A 22102-nucleotide genomic window follows, 5' to 3' on the forward strand; every position below is an offset into this window, starting at 1 on the left:
CAAGCCCACTACACCCTATCTATCCCTAATCTCTAGTTACAACTAAAAACTATGAACAAAATATAAAAAGCAGTTACCTGAAAACTAAACAAAATCATACAGATAGGGAATGGGGGTCAAATCTGGAGCAGCAAACCAAACAAAAATGTATTTCCCAAGTTTTCCTCCCTTTCCTCTTTTCTCTTATGCCCAGTCATAGAACTGTTGTGGTGGCAGTGCAGGCAGCCCAAACTGTTTCTCTGGCCAGGGTAATCGGGGAAAGAGGCCCCTGTAGTCAAAACATGTGAGAAGAATCTGTGTTGTTTTTCTCTCTTTCTCCTTTTGCTTCTTTGCCTTGAAACTGTGGGTCCAGTCATGGAGCCGTGTTACAGCAGCAATGGTATAACAGATTTAAAACTCTAAGTAAAACCCTATTTTCCTGGCCAGAGCATCAGAACAAAAAAGGTCCTCTGTGAGCTGGGTCAAAGGGGAAAGGAATTCCCTAATTCTGTGTATGAGACTGCACAAGTCCCAGGCTTAATCTTGATCTGTGCATACACAGGAAAGACCCAGAGCAACACAGAAAAGGCTTTGGGAACTGAATTATTATTTAATCTCCCAAGTTTAATATTAACCCCTAAGTGGCACAAACAATTAGGGGTTGATATGAGGCTTCAGTGATTAATTATACAGACCCAAAACACCACAGCAAAGCTTTGAAAAATAAATTTACATTGGAACAACCACCCACTGAAGGGGATGAAGAACTTGCAACTTGAATCTAATGGGATCTGCTGGAACATAAAAATCAACATTTTCTATAGATTTTAATGAGACTCAGAGTCTTATAAAATAATATTTTTAAATGTCCCAGAATACAATCCAAAATTACTCAGTATAGAAAAAAAGAAGAAAAACATGTCTAATTCTCAATGGAAAGACAAAAGATGCCAACCCTTAGATGACCTAGATGTCGTATTATCAAACAAAGATGTTAAAGCAACTATCATAACCATAGTCCATAAGATAAAGGTGAACACTCTTGAAATTAATAGCAAGGTAAAAATTATCAGCAGAGAAATAAATCCTATAAAAAGAACCAAATGGAAATGCTGAAATTTAAAAATATGTAATCTGAAATAGATGATTCACTAGATGGATTCAATAGCAGAATGGAGATGACAGAAATAAGTCAGTGAACGTGAAGATGGATGCATAGAAATTATCTAATCTGAATAATAGAGGAAATAAAGATTGAAAAATAATGGACAGAGCCATAGAGACTTGTGAAACAATATTGAAAGGTGGCCAGACATAGTGCCTCATGCCTTGTAATCCCAGCACTTTAGGAAGCCAAGACAGGTGGATCTCTTGAGCCCATGAGTTCAAGACCAGCTTGGGCAACATGGCAGATCCCAATCTCTAAAAAAAAATTACAAAAAATTAGCTGGGCTTAGTGGCATGCACCTGTAGTCCCAGCTACCCAGGATACTGAGGTGGGAGGATCACCTGAGCCCAGGAGTTCAAGGCTGCAGTGAGCCATGATGACATCACAGCACACCAGCCTGGGCAACACAGCAAGACCCTGTCTCAAAAAAAACAAAAAAACTAATATCAGAAGATTTAATGTTCATGTCATTGGACTCCTAAAAGAAGAAAAGAGATTGGAAAAAAAAAATTTAAGGAAATAATGTCCAGAATTTCCCAAATTTCTTGAAAAACTTAAATGTATGGATTTAAGAAACTCAGTAAATTCCAAACAAGAGAAATTCAAAGAAAACCATACCCAGACACATCATAATAAAACTTATAAATACAGCTCATCCTCAAATAATGTTTCATTTAATGTCATTTTGTCATAAAGTTGAAAAGAAAAAAATGAATTTCCAGGTGAGACCACTGTCTGTGTGGAATCCATACATTTTCACCATATCTGCAGGGTTTTTTGGTCCAGTACTCCAGTTTCCTCCCACATCCCAAAGCTGTCCATATTAGATTAACTGGCATATCTAAATAGTCTCAGTATGAGTGAGTGTGGGTGTGTATGAGTGTACCCTCCAGTGGAATGGCACCCCATCTGGGGTCAGCTCCCACATTGCACCCTGAGCTGCCAGGTTAAGTTGCAGCCACGTGCAACCCTGAGCTGGAATAACTGGGTAAATAAGTATCTTACTTGCGTGTGCTTGCTTGTTTGTTTTGAGACAGGGTCTTGTTCTGTCACCCAGGCTGAAGTGCAGTGGCACAATCACAGCTCACTGCAGCTTCAACCTCCTGGGTTCAAGCAATCCTCTCACCTCAGCCTCCTGAGTACCTGGGACTATAGGCATGTGCCAACACACTCAGCAATTTTTTTTTTTTTTTTTTTAGTTTTTTATAGAGATGTCTCACTATATTGCCCAGGCTGGTATTGAACTTCTGGACTCAAGCAATCCTCTCACTTTGGCCTCCCAAAGTGCTGGGGTTACAGGCATGAGTCACCGTGCCCAGCCCCTTTACTTAATCTTTCTTAAATGTCTGTATAGCTCACACTTACTTCAGTGTTTAATGTTAGAAATGTTTTGACCTTTATTTGGAAGTTGGATGATGTTTTTGTGACCAGAAATATACCATAGGAACTTAACTCGTTTATTTCAATTAGCCTATGGTAAAATTAATGTTGTCATATGTCATTTTGCTTAAAGTCACTATAAGTACCTACTTCCAAGAAAACATTGTGAAAACTTACTGTACCAACAAAAATATATATATTGTAAAATCTTAAGAGTCTAGAGAAAAAAATAAATTACTTCTAGAAGAACAGTGATTCAAATGACTATTGATTTCTCATTATAAACCACAGTGGCTATCTTAACATCTTTAAAGTGCTAAAAGAAAATAACTTTCAACCAAAAATTGCATATCCAGTGAAAAATCTCTTTTTTTTTTTTTTTTTGAGACAGAGTCTCACTAGTCACCCAGGCTCGAGTCACCCAGGCTGGAGTCACCCAGGCTGGAGTGCAGCGGCAATCATAGCTCACAGTAGCCTCAAACTCCTGGGCTCAATCTCCTGCCTCAGCTTCCCAAGTAGCTCGAACTACATGTGCGCACTACCACACCTAGCTAATCTTTTTTACTTTTTCATGGAATTGGGGTCTCACTATGTTGCCCAGGCTGGTCTTGAATTCCTGGGCTCAAGAGATCCTCCTACCTTGGCCTCCCAAAGTGCTGGGATTACAGGTATGAGCCAATGCGCCTGGTCTCCAGTGAAAATATCTCAAAGGAATTTAAGTGAAATGAAGGCATTCTCAGATGACAGAAATCTAAAAGAAGCTGTCATTAGTATATAGGCTCTAAAATATTTGCTATAGGAAATTCTTCAGGCTAAAGGGAAATAATACTAGAGGGAAACTTGGAACTTCAGGAATTAAAGAAAAGCAACAAACAAGGTAAAAATATAGATATGTAAAATACTATTTTTTCCTCTTAATCTTTTAAAGTATGCATGACTATTGAAAGCAAAAATTATAGGATTGTCTAGTGGGGTTTTTGACATATGTAGATGTAATAAATATGATACCTATAAAATAAAAGGAGAAGGGTAAAGAGAACTATATGATTGTAAGGTTTCTACATTTTACCTAAAGTAGTAAAATACTAATTCTAAATATACTGTAAAAGTTTAGGTATGTACGCTATACTCCCTAGAGCAAATGCTAAAAAATAAGTAAGTAAATAAACAAATAAGATACAAAAATATATATATAGCCAGAAAGCCAATTGATAAATTGAATAAAATACTAAGTATACTTAAATAATCCAAAAAAAAAAAAGGCAGGAAAGGGGGAACCCCAGAGCAAAAAACTAAAAGAGCCAACAGAAAATAAGTAATAAAATAGCAGACCTATATCCAAATATATCAAAAATTATACCAAATGTAAATGGTCTAAACACAGCAATTAAGAAATAGAGATCATGAGGCATGGTGGCTCACATCTGTAATCCCAGCACTTTGGGAGGCTAAGGCAGGCAGATCACATGAGGTCAGGAGTTCAAGACCAGCCTGGCCAACATGGTGAAACCCTGTCTCTACTAAAAATACAAAAATTAGCCAGGCATGGTGGCATAAGCCTGTAACCCCAGCTACTCGGGAGGCTGAAGCAGGAGAATCACTTGAACTCGGGAGCTTGCAGTGAGCCGAGATTGTACCACTGCACTCCAGCCTGGGTGACAAGAGCAAGACTCCCTGTAAAAAAAAAAAAAGGTCACCCAACTGGATTTTTAAAAAAGAACCAACTATGTACTGTCTACAAGAAACTGACTTAAATTATTTATTTTTTAGAGACCAAATCTTGCTATGTTGCTCAAGCTAGCCTTGAGCTCCAGGGCTCACAGGATCCTCCTACCTGCGCCTTCCAAGTAGGTGGGACTACAGGCACACACCACAGCACCCAGAAAACAAACAAAAAAAATTAAACATAGAGACATAGATTGGTTAAAAGTAAAAGAATAGGAAAATATGTACCAGAACAGTAATCAAATCAAAGCTGGCTGGGCACAGTGGCTCACACCTGTAATCCTAGCACTTTGGGAGGCTGAGATGGGAGAATCTCTTGAGGCCCGGAATTTGAGACTAGCCTGGGCAATGTAGTGAGACCCTGTCTCTACAGAAGATTTTAAAATGAGCCAGGCATAGTGGCGTACACCTCTTCCTCCCCATCACCCTACCCCTCATCCCCAGCATGCAAAGGATGGTTCTGTCTTCACTAGATTTTTCCCCAGGTCTGTTACGCAAATAACTTGAGCCCAGGAGGCCAAAGCTATAATGAGCTGTGATCACACCACTGCACTCCAGCCTGAGCAAGAGAACAAGACCCTGTCTCAAAAAAAAAAAAAACCAGCTAGTATGTCTATGCTAACATCAGATAGAGTAGACATCAGAACAACGAATATTACCAGGTATAAAAGAGGGATATTACATAATAATAAAAGTGTCAATTGGTCACTTTAACCAGGAAGAGGAAGACATCACAATCCTAAAAGCACACTCACTTAAAACAGATCCTGAAAATACATGAAGCAAAAAAAAAAATAATAGAATGGAAAGGAGAAATAGATAAATCTACAATCCTACTTGGAGGGTTCAACATTTCCCTCTCAGAAATTGATAGGACAAGCACAGAAAATTGGTAAGGATGTAGTAAGCCTGAACACTCTCAAACAACTTAATATTTTTTTTTTTTTGAGACAGAGTCTCACTCTGTCACCCAGGCTGGAGTGCAGTGGTGAGATCTCGGCCCACTGCAACCTCTATCTCCCAGGTTCGAGCAATTCTCCTGCCTCAGCCTCCTGAGTAGCTGGGATTACAGGTACCCACCACCATGCCCAGCTAATTTTTGTATTTTTTGTAGAGACGGGGTTTCACCACATTGGCGGGGCTGGTCTCAAACTCCTGGCCTCAAGTGATCCACCCACCTCAGCCTCCCAAAATGCTGGGATTACAAGAGTGAGCCACCAAGCCCAGCCTCAACCAACTTAACCTGATTGACATTTTTAGAACATGCCAAGAACATGCCACCCAACAACAGAAGAATATACATTGTTTTTCAGTTCACATGGAACATTCAACAAGATAGTTGATATTCTAGGCCATGGAATAAACTTTAACAAATTTAAAAGAGTTGAAATCAGACAAATTGTGAATAATATTCTACTATTCTACCACCATATTAGTACAGATGCTTACTGACCTCCAATGATTGACTTAAGATTTTCAACTTCACAATAGTGTGAAAGCAATACGCATTTAGGAGAAACCATCCTTTAAATTTTCAATTTTGATTTTTTTTTCAGGCTAGCAATATGCAGTATAATATTTTCTCACAAAGCTAGGCAGCAGTAGCAAGCCACAGCTCCCAGTCAGCCATGCAATCACCAGGGTAAACAACAGATTCTCAACCGTGAACTGTGTTACCAGACTGTATTTGGCCATTCTTGCATTGCTATGAAGAAATAACTGAGATTGGGTAATATATAAAGAAAAGAATTTTAATTGGCTCATGGTTCCACAGGCTGTACAGGAAGCATGATGCTGGCATCTGCTGTTTCAGGGGAAGCATTGGGAAACTTATAATCATGGTGGAAGGCAAAGGTGGAGCCTGCATGTCACGTGGCCAGAGCAGCAGGAAGAGAGAGGAGGGGAGGTGCCACCCACTTCTAAACAACCAGATCTCACAAGAACTCTCTCAATATACAACGCCAAGGGGGGATGGTGCTAAATCATTCATGAGAACTTCATTCCGTGATCCAATCACTTCCTATCAGGCCCCAATTCCAACATTCAGGATTACAATGCGACATGAAATTTGGGCAGGGAAGCAGATCCAAACCATATCATAGATGATTTTGCCCAACTATAGGCTAGGTAAGTGTCCTGAGCATGTTTAAGGTAGGCTAGGCTAAGCTATGATGCTCAGTAGGTTAGGTATATTAGACACATTTTCAACTTACTGCATTTTCAACTTACTATGGGTTATTGGGACATACCCCCATTGTAAATCCAGAAGCATCTGTATTTGTACAGGAAAAATATATGGAAGATTTCTTATGACTTTCATTGGTATGTGGGTTGGGGTATTAGAGGAGCTGTTTACTTTCTGCTATACACTTTTGTATTTCAATAGTTAATAAGGTCTATGTATTATTTTGTAATCAGAAAATAGCCCTGGGGGCTTTCTATCCTCACTGCTTGACAGGTATAGACATGTTTTTCCTCATCAGTAACCCAGATCTCTCAAGTTTCCCCATGGCTTGGAACACTTAACTCTCTAGACTATTGGAACCCATATGATTCCAGTAACGTTAAGACCCAATACCTTTTGGGTACACGCAAGCACAGAGATGGAAACGATAAACATGGGGATTCCATAAAAGGGAAGGGGAGGGGAAGAAGGGTTGAAAACCTACCTATTGGGTACTATGTTCACTACCTTGATGATTAGAAGTCCAAACCTCAGCATCACACAATATACCCAGGTAACAAACCTACACATGTACCCCCTGAATCTAAAAGAAAAAAAACAAGCCGGGTACAGTAGTTCACACCTGTAATACCAGCACTTTGGGAGGCCAAAGCGAGCAGATCACCTGAGGTCAGGAGCTCAAGACCAGCCTGGCCAACATGGTATACTAAAAATACAAAAATTAAACAGGTGTGGTAGCGTATACCTGTAATCCCAGCTACTTGGGAGGCCAAGGCACAAGACTCGCTTGAAACTGGGAGGCAGAGGTTGCAGTGAGCTGAGATCGCACCACTGCACTCCAGCCTGGGCAACAGAGCGAGACCCAGTCTCAAAAAAAAATGAAAAGAAAAAATCACAAACAAAACAAAAAAGAAACCCAGTGCCCTCAGCTCCCTTCACCTCACTGCCTCTCTTGGTTCATGCCTCATTTCTGGCAGCAGGTGGCCATCACCTTCTCCAAATCAAGAACCAAAATCATGGTTCCCATGTTAGGCTTTATGTGTTTTTTTCATTAAGCGACTTCTCCTTTACTGCTTTGGGTTGGGGAGAAATCAGTTATGTGAATTTTCCTCTTGTTTGAATTATGTAGAAACTAGGAATTTACTCCACTTGTGAGTAGAAAGAACATAGTACTTTGTGTCAGAGATCCAGATTTAAATCACAGTCCTGTCACTTACCAGCTGTGTGACTTTGGGCAGCTTATTTTATTCTCTGGGCCTCAGTTTTCCCATCTGTAAAATAACTGGAGAAAGACTAAAACAATACACGTGCAAACACTGTAGTCATACCTCTTCTCCTTCTCCATCCACCAAGGAAAGTTCTGTCTGTTTTCCTTGGGCTCTCCTTCTTCTACCCCATCACCCCACCCCTCATCCCAGCATGTAAAGGATGGTTCTGTCTTCACTAGATTTTTCCCCCAGGTCTGTTATGTAAATCAAAGTAATTTTTTTAATATTTCAACTTATATGGGAAAGACATAGAGCTACTAGGTTGCAGGGAAAAGAAGAAAGAAGGAAGAAGGAGGAGAAGGAGGAGGAGGAGGAGGAAGGAGAAGGGGAAGGGGTAGGGGAAGGGGAAGAGGAAGGATAAGGAGAAGGAGAAGAAGAAGAAAAAGAAGAGCTGGGAGCAGTGGCTTATGCCTGTAATCCCAGCACTTTGGGAGGCTGAGGCAGGCAGATCACCTGAGGTCAGGAGTTTGAGACCAAACTGGCCAACATGGTGAAATCCTATCTCTACTAAAAATACAAAAATTAGCTGGGCATGATGGCGGTCACCTGTAATCTCAGCTACTCGGGAGGCTGAGGCAGGAGAATGACTTGAACCTGAGAGGCAGAGATTGCAGTAAGCCGAGATAGTGCCACTGCACTCCAGGCTGGGTGACAGAGCGAGATTCCATCTCACAAAAAAAAAAAAAAAAAAAAGTTAGAGGAAACTGAAACAGGAATGTTTATTTTTTAAAACCAAGATAGCTTGAAAGATTTGGGCTATGAGTCTGGACTGGAAAAGAGAAGCTGCATGTGAGACAGGTGACTGGATATAGACCACAGAGGAATAACCCTTTTAGCTCTCACAGAGGTAGAGAAGATCCAATGAGATCATAGATACGAAATTATAATTGTTTTATTATTAAGTTTCTTTTGGCTTTCCAGTTGAATCTGAGCTCAGATCAGTTACCCAATGTTGTGAACACCAAATAGCTTGGGTAACAGGGAAACTGTAGAATCATAGTCTTTGCTTAGGTCTTTGAGGAAGGTACAAGTGTCACTTTACACATCTTTCTTTTTTTTTTTTTTTTTTTTTTTTTTTTTTTTTTTTTGAGACGGAGTCTTGCTCTGTCGCCCAGGCTGGAGTGCAGTGGCGCAATCTCGGCTCACTGCAAGCTCCGCCTCCCGGGTTCACGCCATTCTCCTGCCTCAGCCTCTCCGAGTAGCTGGGACTACAGGCGCCCGCCACCACGCCCGGCTAATTTTTTTGTATTTTTAATAGAGACAGGGTTTCACCATGGTCTCGATCTCCTGACCTCATGATCCGCCCGCCTCGGCCTCCCAAAGTGCTGGGATTACAAGCATGAGCCACCGCGCCCGGCCTTACACATCTTTCAATCAGCCAAGTCCTACTGCATTGGTTTTGATCATAGGATCCCTCTTAGCCTGCATCCCACTGTGAGGCCAACCTCTGTCCTTTCTCTTCCTCTCTCACTAGACTGAACATTTTAAGGAAGGGATGCTGCTGCTCATCTCTGTGTACCCCCACCTAGCAGGAATCTAAAACACGTTACGCAAATGAATTTGGGATATTACGAGTCATTAACAGATGTTCTCTGTATCTCTCTCTGTCTCTATCTCACTCTTACTCTCTCTCTCACACAAACACACATATACCCAATGGCTTGAACTTATATACAAACCTGGGGGGAAAGGGAAGAGAGGCAGATCCCTAAGCTGCATGAGAAAACCTGGAGTTGACTAAGTTTCTGCCATCAGGAGGAGTGAGTGCCCAAGAAAGGGTTTAATTTAAGTTATAGAAAAAGATGGCCAGATGCAGTGGCTCACGCCTGTTAATCCCAGCACTTTGGGAGGCCAAGGCAGGTGGATCACAAGGTTAGGAGTTCGAGACCAGCCTGGCCAATATGGTGAAACCCCATCTCTACTAAAAATACAAAAATTAGCCAGGCGTGGTGGCGTGCACCTGTAGTCCCAGCTACTCAGGAGGCTGAGGCAGGAGAATCGCTTGAACCCGGGAGGCAGAGAATGCAGTGAGCGGAGATAGTGCTGCTGCACTCCAGCCTAGGTGACAGAGTGAGACTCCATCTAGAAAGAAAGAGAGATACAGAAAGAAAGAAAAAAAGAAAGAAGGAAGGAAGGAAGGAAGGAAAGAAAGAAAGAAAGAAAGAAAGAAAGAAAGAAAGAAAGAAAGAAAGAAAGAAAACTAATTTTGTTTTACAGATCTGAATTTTGAGCCCCAAAATTCATACGCACTACAAGTGTTTGTTGCATGAATGAATGAATGAATGAATGAATGTGGGGGGTAGGGAGGTTCTGCTGCAGCAAGCTCTTGGTGAAGCAGTCTTGGCTGCTCTCCCAGGAAAATGGTAATTACTAAAAAGAGCATCTGCTTTTTAGTCCTTTCTTGGCCACTTATTATCTGTGGTTCCTTGAGTAGGTTACAAATTTCTTTGAACTTCAGTTTTCTGGCTTGTAAAGTGGGGATAATGATACCTGTCCTGCCCTCCTTACAATGTTATCATGAGGATCAAGTGAGATAACATATATGAAGCTACTTTACATGAGATTATAATAAGGGCATGAGAATCACTCCTATCTTGTGGTCCAAGAAGCAAGAGAAAAGTAAATGAACTCAAGGATCAGAGTTCCATGGTACCCCTCTTGTGAATCAAACTGTTTTTCTAGAACCGGCAAGGAATAGCAACTAAGTTTTCCCTGGAACCACATTAGTGCTAACTGGCAGATATCAATGATCGCACTCTCAACATCAGCAGAGAACACTTCATCAGGAAGAAATTCTCAGGGCATGAAACAGATTTATTTTCATTGTGAAATTGTCTGCCTGCTATGTGACAACAAGCTAAGTTCTGGGTGACTATTCCTGTAAAACACGTCCTGTGCTTAGCGCTGCTATTATGGGGTGAACAGACACAGCAAAGAATCAATCAAAACTCTGACACATTACATGGAGCTCCAAGACCTGTTCCACAGGTTTCCCCAAAATAATCATGTTACATTACACTTTGGAAGCCGATTGAGGCAAGATTTCTGAGACAAGTTCTGAGGTTTCTAAGACAGACTTTAGCTTTTCTAAATCATTTTTTAAGTGCTATGTAAAGGATTACAGCATTCAATTCTCCAGTAGTCCAACAGCATCATGGTGGAGCAAGAGGGATTATCCTGCGGGCATCCTCCAGAAAACCGTAAGTTCCTTTCAAAAACTGCATTTAAAGAAATGATGAAAATATTGCAGTGCTTACATTTATGCCTGTTTTGAAGTGAAAGCCAACACTACGGAAGGAAAATCGAAGGAATATTAAAACTGAAATTCTTTCCTATGCTATAACAGGGCTCTAATACAAAAAGAGGCAGCCACTGCATAGGAACTCCCTTTTAGGAGAAATTCTGGAATTTCAGGAAGTCTCACAAAAAGTGAATGAGAGGGTTAATGGTAGAATATGAATAATGTTTGTGGTTATCATGGCTTAAACTACACTTCTATGACAGCAAGTGGGAATGTCAATAATAAGAACAACATGGTTTTGGCTCATTCAGACATCTGTGTAAACCATCTCTCGATCTCATTGCCTGAATAACTTCTCTCAACCTGAACAAATAGAAGATTTTGAAGTTTGGGCAGTATATTTTCAGAAGTGCTGCCTACAAATGAGCTTCAGTGGAAATAAAGAATTGAACAGGACCAAAGGGAGTCAAGTGTCCGCAGTGATCATTGTTGAGGGACCAGTAAGGCTTGCGAACACAATTGGTGTGTCAGGAAGTGATCTGGAGGACTCAGCTAAGCCCCAATCTTTCAGATTAATTCAGAAGCAAAGAACTAGAAAGAAAAGACAACGTGAGAGTAGAATGTAGATGTCATAATTTCAAGTCATTTCACCAGGGGAGAGAGAGAGCCAGGCAGACAGAGAGAAAGAAAAGGAAACCCGGAATGTATGGACAAGACTCGACCTGCCCACTCACATGTTCAGCTTTGGTTTAGAGCAGGACATTTTCAGAGGAAATGCTCTCATGGTGCAGGAATCCGTTCAGCTAGGAAAATAAAAATGTTTGACAATTCTATTCAACTAATATGCCCTACATCTTTTCTTTTTAAGTGTAAGGAGTTGAGAAGAGGGTTGGAAACTCTCTTTTTAGCCAAGGGTACTACTCACTATAATTTTTTAGAAAGACTTTGGTTCTTTTCTTGTTTAAGTTGCTATGTAAATCCTTAAGGACCCCTCTACTACTTGGAAAAATACTTTTTTTGCGCAATAATGTGTACTTGTGTTTGTTAATGCTTTCTTAATCTTTTTAGAACAGAGGCTTTGTAGGCTATTGATGGAGGCTCAGAAAATGCCAGGACCTTGGAGTCTTGGAGTCCTGCCAAGGTCCTTGGGGCTATAGAGAGGAAGCCAGGTCCATACTCTGCCCTGCCCCCTTCCCTTCCCTCAAATGCACACTCCAACCACACTGGGCTTTCATTTACGACTTCATATTGGGGGATGGGGGGAAGGGAGGGGCAGGGAATATTTCCACAACTTAAAGCAAACAAAAAAATTGAATATCACTAAAATATTCAATCTTCTCATTGACAGAGGGGAATTTAACTTCCCAGAGACTTACAATAAGTTCATCAAAGGCAAGCCAGCAAGAGAAGCCAGGTCTAAAGGGAACCAGTTCTGGTTCCCTTCTTCTTCCATACCTTCTTCCTTTCCCTTTGTTCAAAGGAGTTGGCAGGGTCTTTTCTGCCTTACCTACCCCTGCCCCCACTTATCTCTTCTCATATTCAAAGCCTTACATACACCATATCTTCCCTAAGGATAAAGCTGTGTGTAAGCCATCCAATCCCACAAACATTTATTGAGCACCTTTGTGCAGCCCTGTGCCAGGTACTGGAGATTAACAGATGACACAGTCCTTGCCCTTGGATACATATACAGCCTGTTATAATTAAAGGCATCGTATCACTGTGCTTTGACAAAAATTGTCTTGAATGTACTGTATTATTGTAACACAAGAGAAAGGAGGAGAAATGGTTTGATGGTTCTTCAAAATGTGAAACAGAATTACTGTGTGACCCAGCAACTCCATTTGTAGGTATATACCCAAAAAGATTGAAGATTGGTGTACATGGATATGCATACACCATTCACAATGGCTAAAAGGTAGAAATAACCCAATGTCCATGAATGGATGAATGGATAACAAGTTGTATGATATATCAATACAACAGAATATTACTTAGCCATAAAAAGGAATGAAGTTCTGATAAATGTGACCATGTGGATGAACCTTGAAAATATTATGTTAAGTGAAAGAAGCCAGACAAAAGGTCAAATATTATTATTATTCCATTTATATGAAATATCCAGAATAGGCAAATCCATAGAGACAGAAAGCAGATTGGTGGTTGCCAGGGGCTAAGGGAGTAGAGAATGGGGAGTGACTGCTTCATGGTAAAGGGTTTCCTTCTGGGGTGGTGAAAATGCTCTGCAACTAGACGGTAGTGATGGTTGCACAACATTGTAAATGTACTAAATGTCACAAGTTGTTCTGCTTAAGTGGTTAATGCTATGTTATTGAATTTCATCTTAATTTTAAAAAGAGAAAGAAAGAAAAAGAGGAAGCAGAGGGCTCTAAAGAGGATGTATGTCCAGGTGTGGTGGCTCACACCTGTAATCTCAGCACTCTGAGAGGCCGAGGCAAGCAGATCACTTGAGACCAGGAGTTCAAAACCAGCCTGGCCAACATGGTGAAACCCCATCTCTACCAAAAATCCAAAACTTAGCTGGGCGTGGTGGCACGCGCCTATAGTCCCAGCTACTCAGAAGGCTAAGGCACCAGAATCACTTGAACCCGGAGGCGGAGGCTGCAATGAGCTGAGATCACACGATTGCACTCCAGCCTGGGTGACAGAGAGAAGCTCTGTCTCAAAAAAAAAAAAAAAAACAGGATGTGTAAAAGCCAGAAAATAAGCTTAACAGATCAACTGAAGATCAGCTCTTGCAAGCCTGGTATGTCTTTGGACTTTATTTATCCTGGGAGAAGTGGGAGAGCTAGTAAAGATTTTTAAGCAGGAACATGACTGGATCAGGTCTATATTTTACACTAAAATTTTTGAGTGGAGGCTGACAACAGCAGGGAGGTTCCTGGACCCATGGAAACGATATGTGGAGTCTGCCGGCCAGTGAATGATCATAAACAATGTACCAGAATATGAAATACCTGCCTGATCATGTTTCAGTTAAGTCGTTGTAATGATCTTTCACAAAATTCAAACTCAGGAATATTAACTGAGATGAGAAATATGAGCCACAATTCTTTTCAAATTGATTTTTTAAATACCATAAGCCCATCTTTTCGCACATCCTACCAGCTCTGGCATCCCACAGAGCTTTTAAAGTAAAATTAACCCACTTCATCTTCCTCCAAAGATTACTCATAAAGACCTGTCTTTGAACAAATACTTCACCAAGGAAGTAAGGCTGCTTTTTATTAGAGCAACATGCAATCCAAAAATAGGTTTAGAAAAAGAGCTATGACCCACGATTAATACAATTATTTTTCTTAGTCTCAATTTTAGTCACTTTAGCATGTCCAAAACTACTGCACACTAACTTTTTTTTTTTTTTTTTTTGATATGGAGTCTTGCTCTTGTTGTCCGGGGTGGAGTGCAATGGAGCCATCTTGGCTCATTGCAACCTCGGCCTCCCAGGTTCAAGTGATTCTCCTGCCTCAGCCTCCCGAGCAGCTGGGATTACAGGCGCAAGCTACCACGCCCAGCTAATTTTTTATTTTTTTTATTTTTTTGTATTTTTAGTAGAGACGGGGTTTCACCATGCCGGTCTCGAACTCCTGACCTCTGGCGATCCACCCGCCTCGGCCTCCCAAAGTGCTGGGATTACAGGCGTGAGCCACCACGCCTGGCCACACTAAATTTTTGAGAGCCAAGAGTTCAATCGGTAGCGGGAGTGGAGAGCGGACCCCAGAGAGCCCTGAGCGGCCCCACCACCACCGCTGGCCTAGTTACCATCACACCCCGGAAGAAGCCGCAGCTGCCGCAGCCCGCCCCAGTCACCATCACCACAACCTTGAGCAGCGAGGCCGAGACCCAGCAGCCGCCCGCCGCTCGGCGCTCCCCGTCCTCAGCGCCGGTGACACCACACCCGGCCCCTCGGGCAGCGGCACAGGAAGCGGTGGCCCGGGCGGCTTCACATTAGCGGCACCTGCCGGCGGGGATAAGAAGGTCATCGCAACGAAGGTTTGGGGAACAGTAAAACGGTTCAACGTAAGGAACGGATATGGTTTCATCAACAGGAATGACATCAAGGAAGATATATTTGTACCCCAGACTGCCAAAAAGAAGAATAACCCCAGGAGGTACCTTCGCAGTGTAGAAGATGGAGAGACTGTGGAGTTTGATGTGGTTGAAGGAGAAAAGGGTGCAGAGGCAGCACATGTTATAGGTCCTGGTGGTGTTCCAGTTCAAGGCAGTAAATATGCAGCAGACCATAACCCTCATAGATGCTATCCAGGTCGTAGGTGTCCTCCACCCAATTACCAGCAAAATTACCAGAAGAGTGAGAGTGGGGGAAAGAACGAGGGATGGGAGCGTGCTCCCGAAGGCCAGGCTCAACCACGCCGGCCCCACCGCAGGGAAGGTTCCCACCTTCCTACATGCGGAGACCCTATGGGCGTGGACCACAGTATTCTAACCCTCCTGTGCAGGGAGAAGTGAGGGAGGGTGCTGACAACCAGGGTGCAGGAAAACAAGGTAGATCAGTGCGGCAGAGTACGTATCAGGGATATAGACCACGATTCCGCAGCGGCCCTCCTCGCCAAAGACAGCCTAGAGAGGACGGCAATGAAGAGGATAAAGAAAATCAAGGAGGTGAGACCCAAGGTCAGCAGCCACCTCAACGTCGGTACCGCCGCAACTTCAATTACCGACGCAGACGCACAGAAAACCCTAAACCGGCCAGGCGCGGTGGCTCACGCCTGTAATCGCAGCACTTTGAGAGGCCGAGGCGGGCGGATCACCTGGGTTCAGGAATTCGAGACCAGCCTGGCCAACATGGCGAAACCCCGTCTCTACTAAAAATACAAAAATTAGCCAGGTATGGTGGCGCACGCCTGTATGTAGTCCCAGCTACTCAGAAGGCTGAGGCAGGAGAAACGCCTGAACCCGGGAGGCGGAGGTTGCAGTGACCCAGAAAAGAAAACCCTAAACCACAAGGTGGCAAAGAGACAAAAGCAGCCGATCCACCAGCTGAGAATTAGTCCGCTCCCGAGGCTGAGCAGGGCGGGGTTGAGTAAATGCCGACTTATTATCTCTATCATCACCCGGTTTAGTCATCCAACAAGAAGAAATATGAAATTCCAGCAATAAGAAATGAACAAAAGTTGGAGCTGAAGACCTTAAGTGCTTGCTTTTTGCCCATTGACCAGATAAATAGAACTATCTGTATTATCTAAGCAGCATGGGGTTTTTATTATTTTCACCTAAAGACGTCTATTTTTGGTAATAACAAATGTGGTGGTGGTTGTTTTTTTTTTTAAAGCCTGGTTTTTTTTCACAATACGCCTTTAAAGGTTTTTAAATTGTTTCCTATCTGGTCAAGTTGAGATGTTTAAGAACTTCATTTTTAATTTGTAATAAAAGTTTACAACTTGATTTTTTCAAAAAGTCAACAAGCTGCAAGCACCTGTTAATAAAGGTCTTAAATGATAATAAGAGCCAATGGGATTACTTTGTACAGAGAATAAAAAACTGAATGAAACCAGAATGAAAATCTAATCTGTTCCATACTTCCTGAAGTAGCAAATTCAATGGAACTGACCAGAACCATAAAGAATCTATCAAATCAAACTTTAAAGGGGATTCAAAAAAATCTCCATCTTGTAGTTAGTGTATCTGCCAGCCAGCTTCCATTTGTCTTTTGAGAGTGGCCAGCTGTACCGACAGAAAGCCCAGGACTGAGGGGTTTTCTGGACTTTCAGTGCTAAGATCGGAACATTTGGGCACCCAGTTTCACTCCCACCAAAATCTCTTCGAAAATTCTTACACATAGGACTCATTCATTTGGAAAGTAAAGATTAACAGCAGAAATGAAGAGGAAAGAGGAAAACTCAGGCATTCATTGGTATCCATAACATGGAACGAAATACATTCAAAGAGGTAGAATACATTTCAGTTGAGTTCTCATACTCACTACTCCAAACCCGTGTCCCATTACAGTGATGTGGCTTTCAGGAAGAATGCAAGGGATTTTTTTTTTAACCTCCAAATCAATCACTTGGCAAATGTCTAGTGAGGTCCTACCACGTGCCAGACTGAGGATCAAGTGTCGGGATCCAGAGATGAAGATGTACCAGCCTAGCCTGGGGAGATGCTCACAGGCTAGAGGCCAAGCAGAGGGGATGTACTGGGTAACAACCATATCTCACATGATGTAATTAATGTAAGTAGAGCTCCCAGCTTCTAGGAGCCTGGCCATACATTATCTCTCATTCTCAGAACTACACCTGAAGGTAGGTGTTATTATCCTCATTTTAAAGATTAAAAATAAAACCAAAACTGAAGCCCAAAGAGGTTATAGAACTTGCTGAAGATCCCCCAGCTAATAGTGGCAGCAAGTGGGTGTAAACCAAGATTCTGAGCAAGAACCAACTGATTCCAACAGTTTTGCCTATTCTGCAATTCCCAGGACCCTTTTGGCATGATCAGGGTTAATAAGATCAAGGCCATCCAGATTTCTGACCTTAGTCCAGCTTGTCTTAGCCCTTCATCAGAGAGCACCCTATCTATACTCTGAGCTGACAGCAAAATTGCCAGGTTTTCAACATTCATGCTATGGTAGGGGCAGAATGGGGGTGGAAAAAGCTAGATATTATTGAGGTATAACTAGCGGACAATTGAAAACTGCTGTTAGGGGTTAGATCGAGATGACATCTACAGAAGAAAACTTTGGAGAAAAGCTTCATGACATTGGATTTGACAATGGTTTCTTGGATAAGACATAAAAGGCACAGGCAACAAAAGCCAAAATAGACAAATTAGGCTTTGTCAAAATGAAAAACTTTGGTGCATTAAAAGACACTCTCAACAGAGTAAAAAGGCAACTCAGAAAATGGGATAAAATATCTGCAAATCACATATCTGATAAGGCATTAATATCCAGAATTTATAGAGAACCCATAAAACTCAACAAAAACAACAAAACAACCCAATTCAAAAATAGGCAAAGTGCTAGAAAAGACACTTCTCTAAAGAAGATATATCAATAGCCAATAAGGACATGAAAAGTTGCTAAACATTACTAATTACTGGGAAAATGCAAATCACAACCACAATGAGATATCACTTCACACCCATTAGAATGGGTATTATTTGTTTTAAACCCAGAAAATGACACATGTTAGGAAAAGGATGTGGAGAAATGAGAACCCCTGTGCACTGCTGGTGGGAATGTAAAATGATGCAGCAGCAATGGAACATAGTATAGCACTCCCTCAAGGAATTAAAAACAGAATTGCCAAATGATCCAACAATTCCACTTTTGGCTATATTCCCAAAAGAATTGAAAGAGGAAAGATATATTGATACAACATGTTCATAGCAGCACCATTCACAATACCCAAAAATAGAAGCAACCCAAGTGCCTATCAACAGATGAATAAATAAACAAAATATGGTATATTCGTAAATGGAATAGTATTCAGCCTTAAAAAGGAAGGAAATTCTGACACGTGCTTCAACATGGATGAACCTTGAAAACATGCTAAGTGAAATAAGGCAATCGCAAAAGGACAAATATGATTCCACTTATGTGAGTAGTCAAGTTCATGGAGACAGAAGATAGAATGGTGGTTGCCAAGGGTTGATGGAAGTGGGGGAATGAGGAAATGTTGTTTAATGGCTACAGAATTTTAGTTTGGGATGAGAAAGTTCTGGAGATGGGTAGTGGTTAGTGGTGATGGTGGCACCAAAAAATGAATGAACTCAATGCCATTGGACTATAACTTACAAATAGTTATACTAGTAATGTTATGTTATTAATATTTTGCCACAATAAAATAAGGAAGGATGTGCTAGACATGGTGGCTCGCACCTGTAATCCCAGTGCTTTGGGAGGCTGAGGCAGGAGGAATGTTTGAGGCCAGGAGTTCAAGACCAGCCTGAGCAACATAGTGAGATGCCCATCTCCACAATAAATAAATAAATAAATAAATAAATAAATAAATAAATAAGAAAAGATGGTATGCAGAGCATGTGCATCTAGTAACTGTAAATCCCCACCCCAAACACATTCCATTTCATATGCTTTTAGAAAATCTATTAGATGATGTGTTGTTGTTTAATAGGTACACAGTTTCAGTTTTGCAAGATGAAAAGTTCTGTGGATGGTTATTGGTGATGGTTGCACAACAATGTGAATGTACTTGACACTATTAAACTGTATACTTAAATGCTTAGGTGGTAAACTTTATGTTACATGTATTTTACCAATTAAAAAAATGTTTTAATTCATTAGAAGCCTAGAAAGCAAGAGCAATTGCTACCAACCCACCAGAAATGATGAGGAGTTTCTGAATGATAGAGAACAGATAGGAATGGACTGAAGGAGAAAGAGGAATAAAGGAGCCTTTGCTGGAAATACTCACAAGAATTCCTGCTATGAAAAAGGATCAAGGAGGAGGAGGAGTGATTTTCTAGGAAATTAACTGGGGCACTCTCTCCAACAGTGGTTCTCAGACTTGAGTGGGCATCAGTATCACCTGAAGGGATGGTTAAAGCACAGATTGCCGTGCCCCAGCCCAGAGTTTCTGATCCAGCTGGTCTGTGGTGGAGCCTGAGAATTTGCATTTCTAATAAGTTCCCTGATGGTGCTGATGCAGCTGATTCGGAGACCAAAATTTCAGAACCACTTTGAGAAGCTGCTGGACCTGCAGCCCTTCTCCCTCTTTCATGTGTCATGAGAGACAGAGAGCAGCATCTCTCCCAGGTGAAAGTGCTGAGTATAGATACTGAAGTCCCAGGTTCCTAGAAAATTCAAGGGGTGGAAGACAAGGAATCCTCATACCAGAGAACAACTACCAACATACAGCCTGTTCTTCCCCCACGATGATGGGAGGCACTTACTTGGACCATATCTACCATAATGATAAGCTTAGCAGAGATTTCTAAAGTCAAAGAAGAGTAGGCAGCCAAGAGTAGCCAAATATTTAAGGAAAGCCAACATCAGAGAAGAGCACCAATTATCAAGAAAGAAAATTAACACAGAAGGAAGTAGAATTAAGATGATTAGATATGTACAACTAACACTTTCAGACTCTAGAGGCACACATATACACACACACAAGGAAGAAGAAGGAGGAGGAGGAGAAGGAAAAGGAAAGGCTGTTATACACACACATAGATTTGAATTTTTTTAGGCATAACATATATATATATAAAGTGCACTAACTTAACAGCGCAGCTCAGTGAACGTTTGTTTACACTCTATATACCCTTGACATGACCATCCTGATAAAGAATATATCCAGCCCTCCCAAAGGCTTCTTTCCCAATTAAAAACTGCCAAAGATAAACACTATTTTGCCTTTCCTCACCATTGATCTGTTTTGCCTGTTTTTGAACCTCATATAAGTGAAATCAGAGATCGTGTACACTTTCGTGTCTAGCTTCTTTTGCTCATCTATGAGATGGGTCCTCTTCATTGTGCATAGCAGTAGTTTGACCTTTTTAATTGATCTGTAGTATTCCATTGATGAACATAACACAGTTTATCTTTTCTCTCTACTGTTAATGGACATTTGCATTGTTTCCAGTTTGGGTGTTATAAATGATGCAGCTAAGAATGTTCAAATACATGTCTTTTGCTGAACATTAGAACTCATTTGTCTTGGGTATTTGCCACGTGACATTGTTTGGACGTAAGATTACTTTTGCTAAACTTGAGTAAATACTGTCCAATAATTGACCAAAATGGCTGTATCCACCACTAAGGTATGAGGATTCCAGTTTGTTCTATATCATTGCCAACACTAGATATTATAATGCTTTTAATGACAAGTGATTGGGGAGATATCATGTGCTTTTAAATTGCATTAGCCTAATGCATAATGATGTTGAACACTTTTTCATTTGCTTATTAACTATTTGGATGTCCTCCTCTGTGAAGTAATCTTTACAGTTTTTTGCCTATTTTTTTCAATTAGATGGTATTCCTAATGATTTGTAAGAGTTCTTTATATATTCTGATTATGAGTCCTCTGTCGGATATATATGCATTGCTACTATCCCTTATCAGTCTGTGGCTTGCCTTTTCACTCTGTTAATTGTGCCTTTTGATGAATGGAAGTTATTCATTTTACTTATCTATTTTTATTGATATGTAATAGTTGTACATGTTTTAAGGGTACATATGATACTTTCATACCTGCACACAATGTGTTATGATCAAACCAGTGTAATCAGAACATCCATCACCTCAAACATTTATCTTTTCTTCCAGTTGGGAACATTACAATTCTTTTAGCTATTCTGAAAAATATACAACAAACTACTGTTAACTATAACTTCCCTGCTTACTATCAAATGCTAGAACTTATTCCTTCTATTTAACTATAAGAACTTATTCATTTTATTTTATTTTAAAATTTTTATTTATTTATTTATTTAGACAGTGTCTCGCTCCATTATCCAAGCTGGAGTGCAGTGGCACAATCTTTGCTCACTGCAAACTCCCCGCCCCTGGCTCAAGCAATTCTCATTCCTCAGCCTCCCAAGGAGCCAGGATTACAGGCGTGCACCACCATGCCCGGCTCATTTTTGTATTTTTAGTAGAGACAGGGTTTTGCCATGTTGGCCAGGCTGGTCTTGAACTCCTGGCCTCAAGTTATCCGCCCACCTTGGCCTCCCAAAGTGCTAGGATTATAGGTGTGAGCCACCACACTCAGCCAGAAGTTCTTCATTTTAATGAAGTCCAACTTATCAAGTTTTTCTCTCATGACTTATACTTTTTTGTATCCTATTTTTAAATCTTTGCTTATCTCAAGATCATGAGGATATCCTGTTATGTTGACCTTTAGAATCTTCATTATTTTATCCCTTTTATGTCTATGATTCATTACGACTTTTTGTGTATGGTATGAAAGATCTAGCTTTCTTCTTTCTTTTTTTATGGATATCCAGTTGACGCAGCACCACTTACTGAAAAGTTGATACTTTCTCCACTGACTTGCTGTAGAAAATTTGTCATAAATCCAATGACCATTTATGGCTGGGATTGTTTCTGGACTCTCTATTCTATTTCCTTTGTCTACTTATTTATCCATGTACCAAACTATCTTAATTGCTATAGCTTTATAAGTTGTTATCAGATATTAGAAGTCCTCTGT

General features: G+C 41.0%; 1 pseudogene; it reads left to right on the forward strand.

The window, feature by feature from the left end:
- Positions 1-16122, forward strand: part of LOC129478470 (Y-box-binding protein 1-like) — a 35786-nt pseudogene extending 19664 nt beyond the window's left edge.
- Positions 16123-22102: the final 5980 nt, after the last annotated feature.

This window comes from Symphalangus syndactylus, chromosome 3 (genome assembly GCF_028878055.3).
Source record: "Symphalangus syndactylus isolate Jambi chromosome 3, NHGRI_mSymSyn1-v2.1_pri, whole genome shotgun sequence".
Classification (NCBI taxonomy): domain Eukaryota; kingdom Metazoa; phylum Chordata; class Mammalia; order Primates; family Hylobatidae; genus Symphalangus; species Symphalangus syndactylus.